Raw genomic sequence first — 24,052 nt, 5'->3', positions numbered from 1 at the left:
CGGAGTGGCACCAAAGTTAGTGTCCGGTACCTAGCGAATGAGACAGAAATTGAAATTGAGTGTAGCAAAGTAAAAGCTGAAACGCTTAACTCCGTTTTAAAATGTTCCATTACTAAGGAAATCCAAAGAGAACTGCCCCAATTTAATTCTCGTACCACTGAAAAGATGAATGAAATATTACTGACACTAGTTCTGAGAAACAGCTGAAATCGTTAAAATTCAAAAAAGCTCCAGGGCCCTACTGAAAGAATCCCTATCAGATTCTATACTGAATTTGCGGCTGAGTTAATCCCTCTTCTAACTCCAATGTATCTTAGATTCCTCGGACAAAGCACCCCTCTACAAGAAGGATAATAGAAGTGATCCTCGAAATTGCCGATTAATATCCTTAACATCGATTTAATGTAGAATGCGAAACTCTTCTGAGCTTAAACATAATGAGGTATCTTCAACACAAAAGCCTTTTCAATGCTAACCATGAAGGATCCCGAAAAAATCGATCACTTAAATCCCAACTCGTACTTTTCTCACGTGGCACACTGAAATCTGTGGTTCAAGCCTCTCAGGTAGATGCAGTCTTTCTTGACTTCCGAAAAGCATTTGACCCAGTACCACACCGCGCTTGTTGTTAGAAGTACGATCATTTGGGGTATCAAGTGAAACTTGTGACTGGATGTGGGACTTTTTGGTAGGGAGGAAGCAGCGTATTATCTTCGATGGAGACTCATCGTCAGATGTAGATGTAATTTCAGGTGTATCCAAGTAAATATGTTGTGACGCTTGCTGTTCATGTTGTATATTAATGACTTTGAAGACAATATTAATACTAACCTCAAACGTTTTCGAGATGATGCAGTTATCTATTGTGAAGTAATATCTGAAAGAATCAGCATAAATATTCTCAGATCTTTATAAGATTTCAGAGTGGTGCAAAAATTGGCTACTTGCTTTAAACGCTCAGACATGTGAAACTTTACACTTCACAAAACGCGAAAACGTAGTTTCCTATGACCTAAATATCAGTCAGCACTGCTGGAATCGTCCAGCTCAGACAAATACCTAGGTGTAACACTTTGTAGGGATATGAACACATTGGCTCCGTCGTTCGTAAAACAGGTGATAGACTTCGGTTAATTGGTAGAATACTCGGGAAGTGCAATGAGTCTACAAAGATTGCTTACAAATTACTCGTGCGACGGATTCTGGAATAGTGCTCAGTTGTGTGGGACCCGTACCAAATAGCATTACTAGGACATATTAAAGATGTACTGAGAAGTGCAGGACAAATTGTCAGCGGTTTGTCTGATCCGTGGGAGAGTGTCGTAGACATAATGGAAGGCTCTTGAAGATAGACGTAAGCTATCCCTAGTTAAGTCTATTAAAATAGTTTAAAGTATCTAAATTAAGTGGTGACTGTATGAATATACTACACTTCCCTACGTATCTCTCACATAACGATTGGAAAGATAAGATTACATTAATTTCTGCACGCGCACAGATGCCAATAATTTTTTCCGCGCTCCATGTGTGAATGGAACGGGAAGAAAGTCTTATAACTGTACAATGGGACGTATCATCTGACATGCACCTCCTGGTGGATTGTAGGCTATAGATGTAGACATAGATAAGCTTTTCAGAGCATTCAAACAAGGCTGGTGACGATGGCGACACCTAAAACGTGCTGACATTAGGAAAGTTTCAAACCGATTTCTTATACACAAATAGCAGCTGACCAGGGTTGCCTGGTGAAACGTTGTTGTGATGACTCGTATAAGGAGGAGAAATGCGTACCATCACGTTTCCGACTTTGATAAAGGCCTATCGCCAATTCGGTTTATCGTAACGCGACATTGCTGCTCGCGGTGGTCGAGATCCAGTGACTGTCAGCAGAATAAGGAATCGGTGGGTCCAGGAGGATAGTACGGAACGCCGTGCTGGATCCCAACGGCCTCGTAACACTAGCAGTCGAGATGACAGGCATCTTATCCGCGTGGCTGTAATTGATCGTGCAGCCACATCTCGATCCCTGAGTCAACAAATGGGGACGGTTGCAAGACAACAGCCATCAGCACGAACAGTTCGACGACGTTTGCAGTAGCATGTGCTGTCAGCTCCGAGACCATTGCTGCGGTTACCCTTGACGCTGTGTCACAGACAGGAGCCCTTGCGATGGTGTACTCAAAGACGAACCAGGGTGCACGAATGGCAAAACGTCATTTTTTTCGAATGAGTCCAGGTTCTGTTTATAGCATCATGATAGTAGAATCCGTGTTTGGCGACATAGCGGTGAACGCACATTGGAAGCGTGTCTTCGTCATCGCCATACTGGCGTATCACCCAGCGTGATGTTATGGGGTGCCATTGGTTACACGTCTCGGTCACCTCTTGTTCGGATTGACGACACTTTGAACAGTGGACGTTACATTTCAGACGTGTTACGACCCGTGGCTCTATCCTTCATCCGATCCCTGCGAAACCCTACATTTCAGCAGGATAATTCACGACCGCACGTTGCACGTCCTGTACGGACCTTTCTGGGTACAGAAAATGTTCAACTGCTCCCTAGCCAGGACATTCTCCAGATCTCTCACCAATTGAAAACGTCTGGTCAATGGTGGCCGAGCAACTGACTCGTCACAATACGCCAGTCACTACTCTTGATGAACTGTGCTATTGTGTAGAAGCTGCATGAGCAGCTGTACCTGTACATGCCATCCAAGCTCTGTTTGACTCAATGCCCAGGCGTATCAAGGCCGTTATTACGGCCAGAGTGGTTGTTCTGGGTACTGATTTCTCAGGATTTATGCACCAAAATGCGTGAAAATGTAATCACATGTCAGTTCTAGTATAATATATTTGCGCGATGGATACCCGTTTATCATGTGCATTTCTTCTTGGTGTAGCAGTTTTAATGGCCAGTAGTGTATTTATAAGTTTCTACTCCTGCACGTGAGAACCAAGTCCAAAAAAAAAAAAAAAAAAAAAGAAAGAAATAGGTCCAAATGGCTCTGAGCACTATGGGACCTAATATCTGTGGTCATCAGTCCCCTAGCTCTAAGAACTTCTGAAACGTAACTAACCTAAAGACATCACACACATCCAAGCTCGAGACAGGATTCGAACCTGCGACCGTAGCGGTCGCGCGTTTCCAGACTGAAGCGGCTAGAACCGCTCGGCCATAAAACCAAGTTCAACAACAGTTTACTTTCAGTGCGTGCACAGTGACACAGATCCTTGGAAAAGCAGAATACAGTCAGTCAGTATTGTTTGTGAACCAGTTCACGACATCCATCCACGAAGAGTGGACCGTTGTTGGAGCAGCAGAAGCCAGGGTGCGCCCGTTGAGGAGGCAGGCGATCGGCATCAGGCAGCGGCGTTGTAGTTAGGTGGACGTCCGTCTGTAGCTCCAGCTCGAAATGAAATTCAGCACGGCGGTGCGCGGGCCCAAATACTGTCGTGTGGAAGGATACTGCACAGACTGTTTTAGGTCTGGTGTGTCGCGGATTCACATACTTCCACACGGGCTCGCAACACCTGGTGGCGGTTTTACGGCCCCGTACTTGAACTTCTGCAAAACAGTTTTCTAGTGCAGAGCGGCTCCGTGGCCTTAGGCAACGACGTTGTTGTCCCAGATGGGTTGCCGACGGTACAGGTGGAGTGCTGCAACCTGTCAAGCTGTACGCTGTCCACTGCTGAAAGTCTTTCTACGATCCTTGGAATAATTAATCTTACCATCCATTGTTTTTGTTGTTGTAGTGGTCTTCAGTCCTGAGACTGGTTTGATGCAGCTCTCCATGCTACTCTATCCTGTGCAAGCTTCTACATCTCCCAGTACCTACTGCAACTTACATCCTTCTGCATCTGCTTAGTGTATTCATCTCTTCGTCTCCCTCTACGATTGTTACCCTCCACGCTTCCTTCCCGTACTAAATTGCTCATCCCTTGATGCCTCAGAACATGTCTTACCAGCCGATCCCTTCTTCTAGTCAAGTTGTGCCTCGAACTTCTCTTTTCCCCAATCCTATTCAATACCTCCTCATTAGCTACGTGATCTACCCTTCTAATCTTTAGCATTCTTCTGTAGCACCACATTTCGAAAGCTTCTATTCTCTTCTTGTACATATTATTTATCGGCCATATTTCACTTCCATACATGGCTACACTCCATACAAATACTTTCAGAAACGACTTCCTGACTCTTAAATCTATACTCGATGTTAACAAATTTCTCTTCTTCAGAAACGCTTTCCTTGCCAATGCTAGTCTACATTTTATATCCTCTCTACTTCGACCATCGTCAGTTATTTTGCTCCCCAAATAGCAAAACTCCTTTACTACTTTAAGTGTCTCATTTTCTAATCTGATTCCCTCAGCATCACCCGACTTAATTCGACTACATTCCAGTATCCTCGTTTTGCTTTTGTTGATGTTAATCTTATATACTCCTCTCAAGACACTGTCTATTCCATTCAACTGCTCTTGCAAGTCCCTTGCTGTGTCTGAGGGAATTACAATATAATCGGCGAACCTCAAAGTTTTTATTTTTTCTGCATGCATTCTAATACCTACTCCGAATTTTTCTTTTGTTTCCTTTACTGATTGCTCAATATACAGATTGAATAGCATTGGAGAGAGGCTACAACCCTGTCTCACTCTTTTCCCAACAACTGCTTCCCTTTCATGTCCCTCGACTCTTATAACTGCCATCTGGTTTCTGTACAAATTATTAATAGCCTTTCGCTCCCTGTATTTTGAAAGAGAGTATTCCAGTCAGCGTTGTCAAAAGGTTCCTATAAGTCTACAAGTGCTACAAACGTAGGTTTGCCTTTCCTAAGATAAGTCGTAGGGTCAGTATTGCCTCATGTGTGCCAAACATTTCTACGTAATCCAAACTGATCTTCCCCGAGGTCGGCTTCTACTAGTTTTTCCATTAGTCTGTAACATTCGCATTAGTATTTTGCAGCCGTGACTTATTAAACTGATATTTCGGTAATTTTCACATCTGTCAACACCTGCTTCCTTTGGGATTGGAATTATTATATTCTTCTTGAAGTCTGAGAGTATTTCGCCAGTCTCATACATCTTGCTCACCAGATGGTAGAGTTTCGTCAGGACTGGCTCCCCCAAGGCTGTCAATAGTTCTATAGGAATTGTCTACTCCCGGGACCTTGTTTCGACTCAGGTCTTTCAGTGCTCTGTCAAACTCTTCACGCAGTATCATATCTCCTTTTTCGTCTTCATCTACATCCTCTTAAGACGGAATAAAAATGTTCCCTTTCTGCCGCGGGAATTTACCAGACTTATTCAAACCAACCTCGCAATGAAATCTGTGTCCACTAATATTTACGAAAATGAAGAGTGGGCTGCGGGTCCCGTGTGGGACATGGAACGCAGGGCAAACGGAGAGGTTCCAGGATTTTCGGGGCGAACGAGGCGTCCGACGCTTGCTGATGACCTGCAACACGAAGCCCACGTCCGCGCCTGAACGAGTATTCTCCGTAAATACATATTCTGTCTGCTCAAGGACGGATCGCACGGCTGTTCATAGAAGAAGATAAAAGAAAGTTGGTAGCACTTTCTCGTTAGGAAACGAAAGTAGGGAGCGAGACTCGGGGAGGGGATGCGACCACCCAGCCGAACCGTGCTGCTCGTTGCGCCCAAGGCACGCAGGCTCGTGTGTGTTTGTTGCTCGTGTGTGCTCGTACGTGTTTGGGATGTGGCGCAGGCTGTTGCCGGGCGCTGCCAGGCTGGCGCGGGCAGACAGGGTTTAGGTTTGAACAAAGAGCGTTTGTACTTGATGAAATTGCATTCCAGTGCAGCCGAGCATCAGGTCTGCGCGGCGGAAGCAACAGGGCCGGCCGGAGGCGGCGCCGCCGTCCCGGCGCTCGGCTCGCGTCGGCGGCGGTCGGGGGCGCTCGGCGCACGCGGCCCGCGCCGGCGGCGTCGGTGGCGGGGGCGGAGGGGGCGGCGGGGCGGCGGGGGTGGCGTCGCGGCGCGCCAGTGCGTGCTGCGCGCCCGCCAGCCGTGGACGCCGTGCAGCCTTTCGCCGCGTGTGTTGCGCTCCGCTCCGGTCGCGTGGTCCATGCGACGCCCGCCCCCGGCCGCTAAGCCGCCCTCCGCCACACACCCCAAGGTAGGCGGACGGCTGACGGCTAGCCACGGGGCCGCTAACTCCCGGCCTCGCCAAGCTGCGGCGACAATCGCCGAGTTGTCATTGTTGTGCGTCGAGATCGCCGGACTGCCTGAGAACTTGCCAGGCACTGTGCACACCCTGCCTTCGTTTGTTTCTACACCAGTAAAGTATCTTCTGCGGAACTGCGCAGAAAACGTCAACGCTACAGTGTTGTCTACACTTCTATTATCCCAAACCATAATGGACATTCAGTATTTTTCTAACACTATCAGACCCAGTGGAAGGCAGTTACTCAGTACCGAAATTATAATAGCGGACATGCCGTGGAACTCGATGGTACTACAAAACAACCCCAACTACTTCACATTCGATCTGCTCAATCCTTGCGTAATAGCATAATAAATAATAATAGACTCAATATTTTCATACACCCCTATGTATATTGCCCAAGCCAACATACGACTAAAACTGCGCTGTCTTTGAAATATCTACCCCACCAGAATGGAACATGTTAACAAGTTGTGATTCTCGGGATAAAGGTCAACGTCTCAGTGCAATTCTAATAAAGCTGCTGAGACCATTGTAAATATGATCCACTACTCTTGACGTTCCATATTCAAAGTCCTATATTCAGCAAAATTTCGAAAGACAGGATTTATTTGGATGTTCTAACTCCATCTTGTAGTTTATTGTTCCCTCACGCCAAACAGAAATTGAATCGCACGTTGTACAGGTGTCGTACCACCCACAATCGCGAGGGATTGCTGTCAAAACCCCTACAACACTAGTCCGTCGATAAGTTTCGTGTAATGCGATGTAACATCAGGGATGGCAGTCTCGCGGCGGAAATAGTTCAATGTCAAGGCTCTACTTTAGGGTAAACGTATATTACACACACTAGTTGGTCTCATGCATCCCTAAATGTCTACAGTGTCATACCTAAGCTTGAGAAATATCTGCGATGTCTCCTTATCGTCAATTCCGCGCTATTACGCGAAATATTAATTAACTATCAATCTTTTAAGACCTCTCAAAGGTAAGCGCGCGATTAGCTTTTCCTTGTGAAAATATCAGCAGAATTGCGTCAAAAATAGGACCGCAGGGTAAGAGGTTGGCGAGGGGTGTGGAAATACGAATTAGCACAGATTATTCCTGCGTACTCTGTTCTACATCTCAGAATCGCCTTCGCCAGAATTTCACAGTAGAAGACTTGTTTACTGCTCTGTAAGTTGCCGTGGTGGTAACAGTCCGATTATATCACATTAAAAATTGACCAACTCTTTCCAGAAAAAATGGATTGAATGTTATTGAGTATCGCACCCGCATTCTGGGTTTTTAATAGCGGAAATACCTTGTAATAGGGCACACGCAACGTGTGTGTCGTCTAAGGCAACATAATCGAAGCGTCAGTCTAACCGACATTCCAACCTGCGGAGTTCATGTAGCCTACACCGCAGGTGGCGTTAAACGTTTGGATCAAAATTGCGAGTATAGATCTAATTGTATGGTGCACCTTCCCATTTTACATTCAGTTCCGCGACATCAAATATTAAGCGTCTCCAAATTTTTCAAACGTCGCAAAAGATCGTGGAGTGGTTGTTATTAAATATTCTCGTCACTATATATGGCATACATGTGAACAGCCGAAGATTCACTCCAACACACATTCTAAACTTTCTGTGTTATTACAAATATGCTCAACATAATGGCCGTCTATATGCCTCTTTTTCTTATATTCATGAAGTATTTTCGGTGGATTTTCCGGACATAAGCGCTACTCCTTACTATTCTGTTACATTCAAAAATAGTTATTTCTCTTTTATTTTGAGAGCAGGCATGCGGTTGTTTCATGTGTCCATGTTCAGTGGGAAACGGGACGAGGGCTGGTTAGTATGTGAGTATTGGTGGAACCACCTTCAGCTGCGTGTTTTTAAGGTTTTTTTATTCAATGAGATCGGTTTCGGTGCAACAATTCACCATTATCACGCCCTCAGTTGGTAATAATTTAATCAAAATCAACTCAGCATTGTGGATGGGAGGATTGGCAGTTGATTTTGACCCACTTATTGAACTGTGTCACGAAAACTACTCGCACGTAATAAAAAAACTTCAAAAACACACGACTGAAGGTCGTTTTGTACTATCGCGAAACAGGGGAGATAGTGTCACTGACATGAGAACTGAGACATGAATCATTGCGTTTTTCGTTGCGACGGGATCTTCTCATGAAATTTCAATCACCAGTTTTCTCCTCCGATTGCGAAAACATTCTGTTGTCACCCACCTGCAAACGCAGAAATGATCATCACGATAAAATAAGAGAAATCAGGACTCGCACAGAAAAATTTAAGTGCTCGTTTTTGCCGCGCGCCGTTCGAAAGTGGAACGGTAGAGTGACAGCTTGAAGGTGGTTCATTGAACCCTCTGCCAGGCACTTTATTGTGAATACCAGAGTAATCACGTAGATGTAGAAGGTGTTCCATCAATCCTCACGCACTTCGATTATTATTCAGTTTTCCTCTACAACTGTGCTTGAACTATAGCGTGGTTAGTTCGGAGTCGGTTACTAGAGGGAACAGCGGTTGTTGGGTTGGATCTGCTCGGCTTGTTAGTTAAGCCGACGCTGATGCAAATATAGGTCAGAGTAAATCACACCATACAAATGTTTTACTTGAAACATGTTGAGTGGAGTTAACAGCGTCAAGTTTTAATCACAGGTCTCCACCTTAACACATTGTTTACAGTTTTATTACATTAAACGGAAGTTCTTTATCAGTGTGTCAGACACCGTCAGATAGAATGGAACGACTCTCCTTCAAAGCGCCACGAAGCTCGTGATTCATTAAGATGGAATCCTGTGGAATGTGACATCATAGTAACAACCGCTACTGGTTTCGAGAAAAATCTGCAGTGGTGTATCGCCCCTCAGCTTTCGCCATTTCGTTCCTTGATGTCCCCTGTCGCGTCAAGTCCAATCTCAAAAGGCGGTCTAAAATCGCTACGTTTTCCTTATGTGCAACTACTTCAACAACATAAACTTCCTTAAATGTGATTAACATTTCTACACATAACAATTTATTGCCTAAGGGCCATGCCATCCGTTACTTCAAAATTTCAGGAAAACGAAAAAGAGACAAAATTCGAATTCATAAACAAAAAGAAAAAATGTGTAAGAAATGCGTAGCACGTAAACGTTTTACGTTATGATAGTCACTGCAAACAGCGCAAACGAGAACAATCCATACGAACTATTCATGCCCCGCCTGCACATGTCTGTGCTATACTTCAGGGTATCACACGAAATTTAGTATACCGGAGATTGAAGACCTTGTGCGAAGACTGAAGCAGTCATGTTTGTCCAACGGAAGTAACGTACATAATATGTAGATAACCTCATACCAGTATTAAAGAAGCCAATGGAAGAAGAGTGATAAGCTGTACCATCATTTACTTTCGTTGTTTGTTGAATACGGAGCAGCAGAAACTGTCAATTTGTTTCCTAATCATCACTCCACTAATTTTTTGCACAGTACATTCCGGGCTCTTATTTTCAGGTTTTTGTGTCTGAAGAAATGGCTTCATTGGTTTTCACGAAACCTACTAGTTTAATAAGAAACTTTGATTTACGTTGTAGCGGCTTCCCAATTTAAAATTTTGTGGAGAATGCGTGGTCCTTCATGAGAAATACATAACTCCATAGCTTACCCGTAACCATATAAAAGAGAATAGTTACGTATTAACCTATAAGTGTGGCAGGTACACAGGAATAGATACATAAATGTTTTGTGTTCCCAAAAACTTGATAACACAGAAAAGAACGTGTTTAAAAAGAAACCACATACCAAATCCTCTGAACACCATTCGTCTTTTGCAAACGCTTCTTACTTTCTCATGTATATTTCTAGCGTGCAGTATACCAGCTTAGAAACCATAACGAGTCAGAAAATTGGAAGCAAGGATCGACCAAATATGCTTGATGGGTCTAATTTATTAAAGCGAATGCTTTGGCTATAGAAATTTCAGTAGCTGTCAAAATGGAGAACAAAAACACTGCAACTATGCATCGCCTATTGCAGAGGATAGCTATAATCTGGAGATGATACATGCACTAAATCTTATGTTAGACATTTTTCTGAACTGCACGGAATGTGATCTATCTTTCAATCACATAGCTGAAATTTGACTTTCTCGGGCAAGTGCTCTACTATCTGCGCAACCCAAGCACGACTCACGCCCCGTCCTCAAAGCTTTACTTTTGCCGGTACCTCGTCTCCTACCTTCCAAACTTTACAGAATCTCTCCTACGAACCTTGCAGAACTAGCACTCCTGAAAGAAAGGATATTGCGGAGAGCAGACAGCTGAAATTTGTGCACACGCTACTAAAGTATTTTCTAGAATACCGGTATTGTGGCATAGCCAAGAAATTATTGTTCGTGTAAGTAACCACACACACACACACACACACACACACCCGCGCGCGCGCGCGCACTTGAAATGTGGCGTCAGATTATGGGGACATTAAACTATATTTTGCTGAGGAATCCTGTAATCGATTGTTATGAAGAAGTTTTTTCTGCGTGATTGTTACGCTAAATACAATTTCCCGTTTAAAAATATTAGAACTGCAATTTTGGCAGATTGTATGATACCTGCTGAAACCATAGCTATCGTCTGCATTGCGAACAGAACTGAGAAGATATTTGAGGTGTCACTCAAACTACTTTCTCAGTTCACATATTCAGTCAGTTAGTTTGATTATCTTTCGAAATGGCAAGTACTTTATTGCATTTAGTGTTAATCAAGGTTGTGTTGGATCAGATGTAATAGATGAAAATTTTATACTTTGCATGGGAGCTGTTATTTTTAATGATTTTACTTTGGTGCGGAGTCACAGTCATGAAAGATATAATCGCCGTTTGACTGAACAACAGGTTTTATTCCACATCGTATACTTCGGCCTGAGGCCATTTGCAAGTGTTACAAGTATCAAAAATCATTAGATTTCAGTATAATACAGGTCATTGTCAGAATACGTATCTTCGGTAATTCAAACCAGTTTTGTCAAAAGTAAACCCGAGAATTTGTGTAATATGCTATCTTACTGGCAATTAGCATGACTTATCCACTCAAAACAGTGAGTTGTATTCTACTCAAGTCTCTTGATTTTTGATACTGGTAACACTTGAAAATGGCCTCAGGCCGAAGTATACGATGTGGAATAAAACCTGTTGTACAGTCAAACGGTGGTTATATCATCAGACACTGTTATATTTGAATCAGAGATCAAATCCCATACTCTTTTAGAGCTTTATATGACATTCGCGGTAGCTATATGATAGGTACTGCTGGAACTTCATTCGTTCCAATACGTGATAACTGTTTTCGAAGCTACTCGGGAACCCGATGTAAAACTTTAACTTACGAGATCCAAACTAGAAAACCAGTAGCACAAAAATATATCACTGATCGTTTGATGTTTAATGCCCTATATTTTATTAACTGGATTTAAGTAACACGCTTTCAGACCCCTCAGTGTTATGCAGGACTATTTGTCTTCCTTTTACGAGAAGCGACGAAATGGTCTTTATGTACGATAAAGTCTCCGCATAGCCCTCATAAATTTCGAAGGTTTCCTGATTATTTATTCATGCTTGCAGGTAACCATTAAATTAAAACTTTGCCGGGCTCATCCTTAATCGCCTTGGTCCCTTCCGCCCTCTCAGCTCTAAACGTCGCATAAGGGTAGAAAGTGCTGAGTTACGTCGCTAAAGTGCGGGCTTCAAACGTCGCGTATAGACAGTAATAATCATAGCGCGACTTACTCCAAAGAAATAAATAGCGTTTATGCACAAAAACACCTCAACCTATGCGAAACGTCAATAGTTTCATTCCTCACTGACATGAATGGGTAACCCGTTGAAACAGTAGCTACGGGACAAATTTGAGTGTTTTTCGTATTCCTATTCCTCCATTTCTATATAATATTTTACCTAAGCGCCACTAAATATAAAAGGAAATGTATTATTTTAGTGGAAAAATTCCTCAATATCTAAGTTTTTGACAAATTTATCGTACGACATATTACAACGCTCTGTATCTTTCCTAACATATGTTTTAATGGAAAGACTTTATTATTTCTTTATGCGCAACTTTTATACACGAATGTCGTCTGTCTTTGAACAGAGTATTTTGAATCATTTGAGGATGGTATCGATTTGGAGCAGGTGTTCAGAATAATCTGACGTGTACTTACGTATTGCACCTACCCGTTTTCGCTCATTAATGTTACATATCAATGCGTTGCTGTTTCAGTTGCATCGTGTTCAGGTATTGAGTATGGTGCTAGTTTCTCTCAGATTCTCCGCCGTTACAGTGTAATTTTCATAATTTTTGAGCCTAAGAAGAACAGAAAATCTCAGAAAGAAAATTTATGCCTTGGATATAGAGAAATAACTGGTTTCTTTTTCCGTCAGTACATTATATTGGTGAAGCAATTGAGCTGTGCGATGAAAAATCTTTGTCTACACATAATGGCTGCAGTTACCAGGATTCGTATTTGAATGAACAGGTAGTTCATTTTTCGGAGAAACTGACGTGAGAGCGAAAGTTCGCTATTATCTGTAGTTCAGCTGCCGTGGACTCGTCATATAACAATTATGGGCCACATCAACGCTATACTAGCACGTTAAGTGCTGTAGATGAAATCATTATACATTCAGCACTCAATAAATCAGAGAACATTTGCCACATCCCGGTGAAAGAACAATAAACTTGATATTAGTTCCTTTTTTCCCTTTCTCTGGGGTTCACTCATCCACCGTTATGTGCCAACGTAATGTCTAACAACGAACGAACCTCTCATCGTGTTTGCTTTATTTTCCCCACTTGGGTTTAGCTCTGAACATTAAAAACATCGGTCCACAAACAAGGCAACTTCCTGCACATCTTTACGGGATTACATAGTGAGATTACTTTCTCTCGGAAGTGTCAGAGGATTTCACATTCTCTTTTGTCATCGAATCGAAGCAAATAACAGCAGGTAAACAACATCAAAAAACGGACACGGAGGAGTTTTCCAGCTGTGTTAACGAGGCACTGGAAGATTTGTGGCGATTGCTACCACCTGTAAGCTAAGCAAACGGCCGTATCTTATCCTGAAAAACTTTCCAGTTCATCTGTTAGTTTACTTAGCGTCCTTCCCTCCTAGTTTTTAACCTTTTAATTCTCAATTCTGTTGTTTAGTTCACAAAGTATCTCTTCCTCAAAGCTGATACCCAGAGTTTTCCTTCTTACTATACCCACGAATCGCATACTTGCAGAATATGGCCAGCGTCATAATCACGAATAACGTCAGATAAACTGTTTTGAAATACATACACAAAGAAACATATATTTTTACTTGCCACACAAAATGATGTAGGAAAATTTACTACAATCACATGCAAAAAGTTTTCAAATCAATTCACTTTTTCGTAATGTATAGTTTCGTAGCAACATTATGGTACCTATTGCATACTCACTGTAGTTAGCTGCTTACTGGTGTTCATTCGGAACTGACTGTCAGTTATAATTGTATGACTTCGTATCGTCTGATAACTCTGCCGTACCAAAAGAGAACCAACTATTAATATTGGCAATGGAAAGGTCAGCCCTACGAATTATAAAAACAGTCTCGAAATGTAAGTTTCGTATGTAACTTCTTATAAATACTAACGAATGAAAATACTCTGATCCAATTTCACATGATATAGGCATGAACCATGTAACAATAACTGTCTGTGAAATTAAGGTAATTACTAGGACAAGCTAACATTCCAGCAAACCAATATTAGATGCCAAAATTTAATGTCACTGGTAGAAATCAGTGCTTTTTGTGAAACATTGTCGATTGAAGTAAGAAATAATATTTGAAAAATGTGCGACAGTGAATCGTATCAGCATGAGGTTTGGTGAAAAATTTCTGTTGTCATTTCTATTACTTCTTCGTCGATTTCCCGCATTTTGATCCCAGCTCCTGTAGCCGAGAAGATTCAATGGCTATATTGCTAAAGCCGTGCCACATTACGACACAAATAGTTAATTAAGTTACAGACTCGTGTAAGGAAACTACCCGCCAAACGTTTCTATAGTAGGGATATGATATTAAAAGTTTAAGTTTTGGGGATCGTTATAAGTTTTATGCTTGATACATTAGGCTGAAGTCAGCTTTAGCGATTTTGTAACTATTATGGCATGAAATTCACCTTTACACTTCCATAATGATAGAAAGACACTCGTTGTTTATTATAACAGACTCGTTCTTTGTTTACGAACTGTGTAGGTAAAACACATCTCCATTGTCGCTCAGTATCCTACGACGAAGCAAGCATTTGTTCTATTTTTTGATTAATTACTCCCTCGACACAATTAGTTTACTCTTGACTAAAATCATAGTTCACAAATCACGAAATATAAATAAAAAGAATAAATCATATAGGGCAGCTTCCTTTGTTTTTTCCAAACATAGTTAAGTGAAACACCCTCGAAATTTAAAATTCTGACACACACATTTCGGCATCACCAAAGTATATACAACTGTTTACTCTGTTGTAATAACTGAAATAATTTTCTACCATTGTCCACAACGGTCGCAAAAGCGTGATAAACGCTTGAAAAAACTGATCATAGTGAGGGAAATAATCATAAAGGAATCAATGACAGAAACTGTGCAATGTCGTTCCTTTTTACGTTGATCTAGTATCATTGTTTGTTACATTGGCGATCAGTTTGGAAAAGTGGCTCAGTAGCCCTGATTTAAGAAAGCTTTTGCTGCAGTAAATGACATAATCACCCCGAGAGAAAGTATGGCGATTCAGTCAGTTGACACTACGGTGTTAATTCGGTCTAAAGACGAGTAGGGGCTAACGATCTTTTATAGTTGGAATATCTCTCTATATTTTAATGAGACGTGTATAGCGTTGGCCAGTAGATTTTACTGCAAACGACATAGTGCAGTTTGGAAGAACCACGCCATTGTCTCTATGTTAGCGTAGTTATTACTATCAGTCGTTGACCGTGTACCATGACACAATCGAAAACTTCAGTTACACAGATACCTACTCAGCCGCACTTTCGAGCACACATTCAGACAAAAAGTACCCTGGAACATACCAAAAATTCTCGCGCTGCGTACTTCCGGTAGCTGCCCTCCCTACAACTGAATTCCACATTCCACCATCTCCCATGCACATTACAGCCAAGAATAGCTGGGGCTCCACTGCACTCTCCCCGGTATCCGAACAAAAGGCAACAAAACAACAAGCACCGAACGGGCCCGTAGCTGATGCAATGAAGCATTCTCGTTACGCAACGTAAGTAAACAGAGAGCCGAATAATAATTTGCATCTACGCACACTAATAATAATGATACGTGCCATTGATTCGCTGTACAGTTTTCATTATTTGTTCATGGCAGAAATATCTAAAGACGTATTATGTAACTTCGTGAAACAGTAGTGGATAATGAATAGCACGAAGTGGCCGTTATAAATTAACAAATAAACAGCATTCACATAAACGCATTTACTCTCGATGCAATTTAACAGTCAATACACTGCCAAGATGAAATGCGTGTTACACCACAGTCTGTACATGCACACACAATTGCGTTGTTATGAATCAGCGTGCTATTTTCGAAGCGTCACGTTTGCTGTATACAAAATATTGTTTTGTCAGAGAATACTTAGTTTTCCTACGTCTGAATTGTTTACTGAGCATGATACTTCTTCTGAATACTTGTTTACGTTCTCTAACCAACACGTCCGAAAAATGTATCCAAAGTTCCCCTCGATTTTTCGAGATACCACGAGGACCTACAAGCTTACAATAGTCAGTCAGAAGTATGTGACCATGAGACATGCATCGAAGCACAAACCGGCATGAAAGTAAATTAATTTATATATTCTGTAGTATCATATCAGTACGTGAAATTGACAGTTTGAGTGGGATATCAATTAAACAAATTTAATTTACACTTCGCCTATTAATCTGCGAGTCTGTAGCAGAATAACACACTGGCAGCTGATCATTCATCTACTGCCGCTACACATGCGAACTGATCTCGCCTCCTTACACGACTCTCACGTATGTCGACATGACAGTAGGGGCCTCCGTTGTTTCGAGGTTTGTGGGACTAGCGATACTGACCGAGCGGACTTTGTACCTTCACTTACTGAAGCTCTGGACCGGATTACAAGTTCTGTGGTTCTCATATGCGGAGCTGATTCAACAACAAGTTGCTAATGCAGGCTTTCCTTCCGTAAACATTAAGCAAGTAGCTAACAAGCACAGGTTTTCCATAATACACTGTGACTCTGACCACGGGCTGACATTTTACCTTCTTGATCAGTCCTTTAAATTTCGTCTATGGGATATCTGCAGAGAGCTTAAACGCTATTTCTTTCATATTTAGAAACGGTGAGACAACATTTTATGGTTTAAATGAAGTATAATGGGGACATTTTATGCAATAATAGTGACAGAGGTACAAAGAACTTAAACATCTATTGATTTATCTGAGCATAATTGCAGTTCTGTAGCAGTAATTTCAACATATCATCGAAACACTGTGTGTGACCCATTATTGACGCAGAAACTACAATTAGATCAAAAAGTGTTTGGGGTACCCAAAATAAAACTCCAAGTAGTATTAAGACCCTGCGTTCTCACCCGAGAGGACGACAGTAGCCATCAGTCTGTACAAATTTAGGTTTCCCGAGATATTCGAAAATGGCTTAAAGGAAATATTTTTGTGGTTCTTATTTGAAATAGGCACCCTTTCCCAGCCCGAGTTTGTGCTCCATCTGTAATGACCTCATCTTCTCTAACATCTGCATACATACTCTGTAATCTACCACAGAGCGCGTGGCGATGGGTACTTGGTTATACTGCTTGGCATTACCTTCCCCGTTCCGCTCGCTAAAGCGTCGATGGAAAACAGGGTATCTATATAAGAACCCCGATTTCCCTTATCATGTCGTCACGTTCCTTACACGATATGTATGTCGGCAACAGTAGGATCGTTCTCACAGATGCGATGCCGGTTCTTTATACTTTCTCAGTGGTATATTGCCAAACATAATTTTTCTGGAGACTCACATTTGGGTTCACGAAGCATTTATGTAACACTCCCGTGTCGATCGAAACTACTGATAACGAATGTAGGAGTAAGTCTCTGAATTACTTCCATGTCTGTCTTTAATCCAACCTGGTGATTTCAACCACTTCTCAAAACAGCGTCGTGCAAGAGTTTTGTACGCGTTATCCTTTTATGTGCATAGAATTACCCCAATCCATTTCCTGTTGCTTTTCGATGTTACGCCTAGATATTTGGTAAGAAGAATATAGTCATACCTTCTTAGATTGAATCATCATTAGTTTATATAATAATGTGATCTTATTTTAAACACTTTGAGTGCTCTGCTAGTCTCTGCACACACTAGGAAAGATTTTGGATTATTTCTTTGTATTAGTTGGTCTGACGGCGGACATGCAGTGGAGATCCGTCATGGACACCTTTCCACCTCCTTGTCTCTGCAGTGGCAACGGAAAGTTACCAGCAGACTCCTTTCCTCAGACAGAAAGGATCTCTCTCTGGCTCTTCTATGTAGCATTCCCAACTTGGTTTTTTCCCTTTGCTTACTCTTTACTGCCGTTAGGTTTCTTGCTCAAACAGAACTGGCGAATCACATGCTGCGTTGGTCTAGTAGTTGGGGTAAAATTTCGGTTTCTTGTACGCATGTCCCGTGCGCAGTCACTGATTCCTTCTCAGGTGTCTCTCTGTTGAGCGTGGGAGGAACAATGGCCTCACACGCATTAGGGAGACAGGGACGTGGCTACCTGAAGACAGTTCAGTTCCAGTCGGCGATGGGTGAGTATAGCGTGCTGAGAGCACTGATTTTGCGATGCTGTTTGAGTTAGGAATCAGCTAATGTCGATGGTAAGTGCACCGTTATCAGCAAAAATGTAATGAATTATTATGTTAATTTTGCCTGAGAAATTATGGTGATAATTCCCGTCAAGAGCTTGTTAGTTGGGCCACGCTTTGGTGCTAATAGCAGATATCAGAGTTAAACTCTGTGCTCAGTTGTAGCTCCTTCCATGCGTTAAATTTATCCGTTACGTTTATTTCATTTATCTCCCAAATTTTTTTCGTGTGAGTCATTACAGCCATTTCTTTCCGTTGTATAAAAACTGATAACACCACGTATGCAGTGTGAGTGTCCACCAGACGCTTCATCTCCTTCCCTCCTGCTGCTTGTACATAATTAATTCGGTTTAATGTACTGATGTGTCATAATATACGCCCTTTGCTTGAGTTAGAGGACGGTGCTATCTATTTTCTCCTTCTTCCCCTACTTCTTATCCCTTTCGTAGATGGTATGTGGTACGTTCTTGCAGATCCCCTACTGGACATTAAAATTGCTACACCACGAAGATGACGTGAAACAGACGAGAAAATTAACGGACAGGAAGAAGATGCAGTGACAGGCAAATGATTAGCTTTTCAGAGCAATCACACAAGGGTGGCGCCGGTGGCGACACCTGCAACGTGCTGACATGAGGAAAGTTTCCAACCAATTTCTCATACAGAAACAGCAGTTGACCGGTGTTGCCTGGTGAGACGTTGTTGTGATGCCTCGTGTAAGGAGGAGAAATGCGTACCATCACGTTTCCGACTTAGATAAAGGTCGGATTATAGCCTATCGCGATTGCGGTCTATCGTATCGCGACACTGCTGCTCGCGTTGGTCGAGATCCAATGACTGCTAGCAGAACATGGAATCGGTGGGTTCAGGAGGGTAACACGGAACGCCGTGCTGGATCCCAACGGCCTCGTATCACTAGCAGTCGAGGTGACAGGCATCTTATCCCCATGGCTGTAACAGATCGTGCAGCCACGTCTCCATCCCTGAGTCAACAGACGGGGAAGTTTGCAAGACAACAATCATCTCCACGAGCAGTTCGACGACGTTTGCAGCAGCATGGACAATCAAGCCGGAGAACACGGCTGCGGTTAATCTTGACTCTGAATCATAGACAGGAGCGCCTGCGATGGTGCGTTCAACGACGAAGCTGGGTGCACGAATCGCAAAACGTCATTTTTTCGGATGAATCCAGGTTCTGGTTACAGCATCATAATGTTCGCATCCGTGTTTGGCGACATCGCAGTGAACGCACATTAGAAGTGTGTATACGTCATCACCCGGCGTGATGGTATGGGGTGCCATTGGTTACACGTTTCGGTCACCTTTTGTTTGCATTGACGGGACTTTTAACAGTGGCCGTTACATTCCAGATGTGTTACGACCCGTGACTCTACCCTTCATTCGATCCCTGCGAAGCCCTACATTTCAGCAGGAAAATGCACGACCGCCTGTTGCAGGTCCTGTACGGGGCTATCTGGATACAGAAAATGTTCGACTGCGGTCCCGGCCAGGACATTCTTAAGATCTCTCACCAACTGAAAACGTCTGGTCAACTACTCGTCATTAACTGTGGTATCGTCTGAATCTGCATGGGCAGCTGTACCTGTACACGATATCCAAGCTCTGTTTGACTCAATGCCCAGGCGTATCAAGGCCGTTATTACGGCCAGACGTGGTTGTTCTGGGTACTGATTCCTCAGGATCTATGCACCCAAATTGCTTGAAAATGTAATCACATGCCAGTTCTAGTATAATATATTTGTCCAATGAATACCTGTTTATCATCCGCATTTCTTCTTGGTGTAGCAATTTTAATGGCCAGTAGTGTATTTTCGTATCTGTAATGCATGTACGGAGGACAAGGCTCCCTCCCGTTCCCATTTCCTCCGATTCTACTCCTGCTGTTATGTCCACCATGTCACCGAATTCTGTGCAGCAGGTGCACCTGTAATACGTGCAGTCTTTATTAAACTCAGACTCCTTTTTCCAAGCATTAATTTTCTATCCTCTTTTCGTGTATTTTTTTCTTGTTCCAATATGTAGCCCCCTTTTCATTTCGGAAAATTTACCGCCTAATAATCGAGTGCATTAATTCCATAAGTAAAAACCTCTAACCCTGGTGAGTCACCTACGTGGTTTTCCCTTATTTGAATAAAGTCCTGGTCGTCGGTACGAACGGCGACTTTCTTCCTTTGTGTAAGTTTTGTGCATGAAATTTTAGTCTCGAGAAGGGCCTGATTCTCCGTTGTCTATTGCATGTGCGAAAGAGTCAGTAGAATTTCATTCCCCGCCATATGTGGAGTGGGGGCGTGTGTATAACAAGCCCCCTTGCCTAATTCCGTTCAGTACGGTGCATTTTAGGGGCACTCGTACAGGTTTCTATTGTAGCTCCGTCCCGGATCAATTAGGCGGAGGACAGCGGCTACGACAGCTGGCACGTGACCCCCAGTACCTCTTCAGAGACGAGTGCACCTCTCGTTATTTAATGGATGTGACTGTGTCAAGTACGACACGAATAATACTGTATTGCTACACCACAGGATTGTTTTTCATATTCATTTGCTTTAAATGAGGATATAAAACGTAGACCGGCAATGACAATGAAAGCGTTTCTGAAGAAGAGAAATTTGTCAACATGGAGCATAGATTTAAGTGTCAGGAAGTCGTTTCTGAAAGTAATTGTATGGAGTGTAGCCACGTATGGAAGTGAAACCTGGACGATAAATAGTTTGGAAAAGAAGAGAATAGAAGCTTTCGAAATGTGGTGCTACAGAAGAATGCTGAAGATTAGATGGGTAGATCAAATAACCAACGAGGAGGTATTGAATAGGATTCGGGAGAAGTTTGTGGCACAACTTGACTAGAAGAAGGGATCGTTTGGTAGGACGTGTTCCGAGGCGTCAAGGGATCACCAATTTAGTATTTGGGGGCAGCGTGGAGGGTAAAAATTTTAGAAGGATGCAGGTTGCAGTGAGTACTGGGAGATGAAGACGCTTGCACAGGATAGAGTAGCATGGAGAGCTGCATCAAACCAGTCTCAGGACTGTAAACAACAACAACTGCTTTAAATCACTTTTTCCTGTATTCAAAGGGATGACCATCACAACAAACCATCCAAGTCATCCTGTATCCTCACGTACCCGGCAGCGTCATCAGCAAACGGTCTCAGACTGCTGCTTCCCTTACTAAAACGAGAACATGATCGGCCCTATCATACTTCCTTGGAGCACTGCTGACGACACATTTTGTCCGACCAGGAGAACATACTGGGTTGTATTACTTAAAAAAGCCTTCGAGGAACTCACATATCTGAGAACCTTCCATAGGATACTAAACCCAAACGTGTTCTTTCTTCTTTTGTGTCCTTTAATGTATCTCACTTTGGATCCTAATGTGTATTGTTTTCTCTTTTTACCTCCGGGTACTACGGACAGAAAATGGCTCTGAGCACTATGTGACTTAACTTCTAAGGTCATCAGTCCCCTACAACTTTGAACTACTTAAACTTAACTAACCCAAGGACATCACACACATCTATGCCCGAGGCGGGATTTGAACCCGCGACCGTAGCAGTCACACGGTTCCAGACCGTAGGGCCTAGAGCCGCTCGGGCAACCCGGCCGTCTACAACCGACAATATTTATTTCTTGTGTCATAGGTCTCAGTAACACCACTTCAGTGCTCAGTGCTTCTGGTTTTCCTAACTTGATGTCGCGATATATTACGAAGTGCAATTTGCCAGTAGAGGCCATTATTCGTGACAACGTACCTCTTGTATTACCTACTGTTCGCCATGAGCGGTCGTTACAATACATGCCGTGGAAGGCGAAGGATGGCACCCTCTTCTGGTCAGTGCTCGGTCTTGTACAAAAATAAAATACCTCCAATAGAACTTGGGACGCGACAACGTCAATTTAACATTAAATTTGGTACCACTGTATCGGATCTTACATCAGTATATTCAGATTAGTAATTAACTGCCTACAGTCAGTCATTTGTTGGTGATTTGCTACGAGTTTCATGCTTGCGTCCGTGTTCAGTGTTGCACATACAGTTTCGATATGTGTTTATACGCTAATGAAAATTTTCTGTATGACTTGTGGGAGTAGATGATGAGCCCAGTTACCAAAGCTGAGGCACAGCACAAAATAGGTTGTTATGACTAGTTGCAGGAAATTTAATTTTTATCTGAAGACGTGAGTGTTTATCATGTTTCGCTAGTAATGGCTCTTCTAAATGATTTCCTTCCTCTGTTTAAAATATAAGATTCTATTTTTCACGAATGAATTTAGATCTCTTACAGAAACTCTGTACTCATAGATTCTTGAGTTACGGTATCTCACTGCTATAACAATGTACATTCTTAAATGCATATTTTAAACTGCAAATGGACACTAATACCGTAGCTTTCCGCAACATTTTAACCCCGCACATCTAGTACAGTGTAACAGCTGCATTAACTTAGAGAAACGTAGTTCCGAAGTGAGTGACCACTTCCTCGAAGCTATTGTTCGTATCGTCTTCCTTGTCTTTCAAGGCAATTATTTAAAAATATCTATCACCATTTTAGGAAAATTGTTGTTGGCTCTTAACTATCTAAAGTTACAGTTTAGTCTCTGAGCCTCATCTGATCATCCCTTGTAATAAAATATTATTGTACTAAGCCTGTTTCTACTTTTGTGTATGATTTTGTCCATATGAAAGTATTTAGCTTACTTAAGAGTCATTTCACACATATGTCGAACTATAATCTTCACTTTCTGTCTACTCTAGAGAATTATTTTACTTGTATTCTTGGCGCACTTTGTTCCATTGTAGGATAGGATAGAAAGGCTTGCGTGAGGCAACATTATCATTATTATTCTTCTAACTGCTAATATATTTCTGCAGCGATTCAGTTTCATAAAGAAATATATGATTCAGCTTGAGGAGTATTCAGAAGAAATGTTGCTGAATTTGAAATGAGATCAGTCACCGTAGATGGTCAGTGATGAGTAGACAGTATACTGAAGAAACAGAAGAAGCCGATGATGATAAGAAAAATCCTGAAGCGTCCGTCTTCCAGTTATCATTCAGAAGTGTTGTTGTTGTTGTGGGCTTCAGTCCTGAGACTGGTTTGATGCAGCTCTCCATGCTACTCTATCCTGTGCAAGCTTCTTCATATCCCCCTACCTACTGCAACCTACATCCATCTAAACCTGCTTAGTTTATTCATCTCTTGGTCTCTCTCTACGATTTTTACCCTCCACACTGCCCTCCAATACTAAATTGGTGATCCCTTAATGCCTCAGAACATGTCCTACCAACCGATCCCTTCTTCTAGTCAAGTTGTGCCACAAACTCCTCTTCTCCCTAATTCTATTCAATACCTCCTCATTAGTTATGTGATCTACCCATCTAATCTTCAGCATTCTTCTGTAGCATCACATTTCGAGAGCTTCTATTCTCTTCTTGTCCAAAATATTATCGTCCATGCTTCACATCCATACAGGGCTACACTCCACACAAATGCTTTCAGAAACGACTTCCTGACACTTAAATCTATACTTGATGTTAACAAATTTCCCTTCATTAGAAACGCTTTCCTTGCCATTGCCAGTCTACATTTGATATCTTCTCTACTTCGAACATCATCAGTTATTTTGCTACCCAAATAGCCAACTTCCTTTACTAATTTAAGTGTTTCGTTTCCTAATCTAATTCCCTCAGCATCACCTGATTTAATTAGACTACACTCCATTATCGCAGTTTTGCTTTTGTTGATGTTCATCTCATATCCCCCATTCAGGACACTGTCCATTCCGTTCAACTGCTCTTCCAAGTCCTTTGCTGTCTCTGACAGAATTGCAATGTCATTGGCGAACCTCAAAGTTTTTATTTCTTCTCCATGGATTTTAATACCTACTGCGAATATTTCTTTTGTTTCCTTTACTGCTTGCTCAATATACAGATT

The 24,052-nt window shown here is 42.2% G+C and overlaps 1 protein-coding gene across 1 annotated transcript in view; it reads left to right on the top strand.

The window, feature by feature from the left end:
• The first annotated feature begins 6,001 nt into the window (after positions 1 to 6,001).
• Positions 6,002 to 24,052, top strand: part of LOC126272930 (lachesin-like) — a 2,822,604-nt gene continuing 2,804,553 nt past the window's right edge. The window contains exon 1 of the mRNA XM_049976227.1: positions 6,002 to 6,133. The gene's annotated coding sequence lies outside the window, so the exon portion shown is untranslated. The remainder of the gene's footprint in view (positions 6,134 to 24,052) is intronic.

This window comes from Schistocerca gregaria, chromosome 5 (genome assembly GCF_023897955.1).
Source record: "Schistocerca gregaria isolate iqSchGreg1 chromosome 5, iqSchGreg1.2, whole genome shotgun sequence".
NCBI classification, from domain to species: domain Eukaryota; kingdom Metazoa; phylum Arthropoda; class Insecta; order Orthoptera; family Acrididae; genus Schistocerca; species Schistocerca gregaria.
The sequence above is the reverse complement of the archived record's forward strand: the minus strand, read 5'-3'. Positions and strand labels throughout refer to the sequence as shown.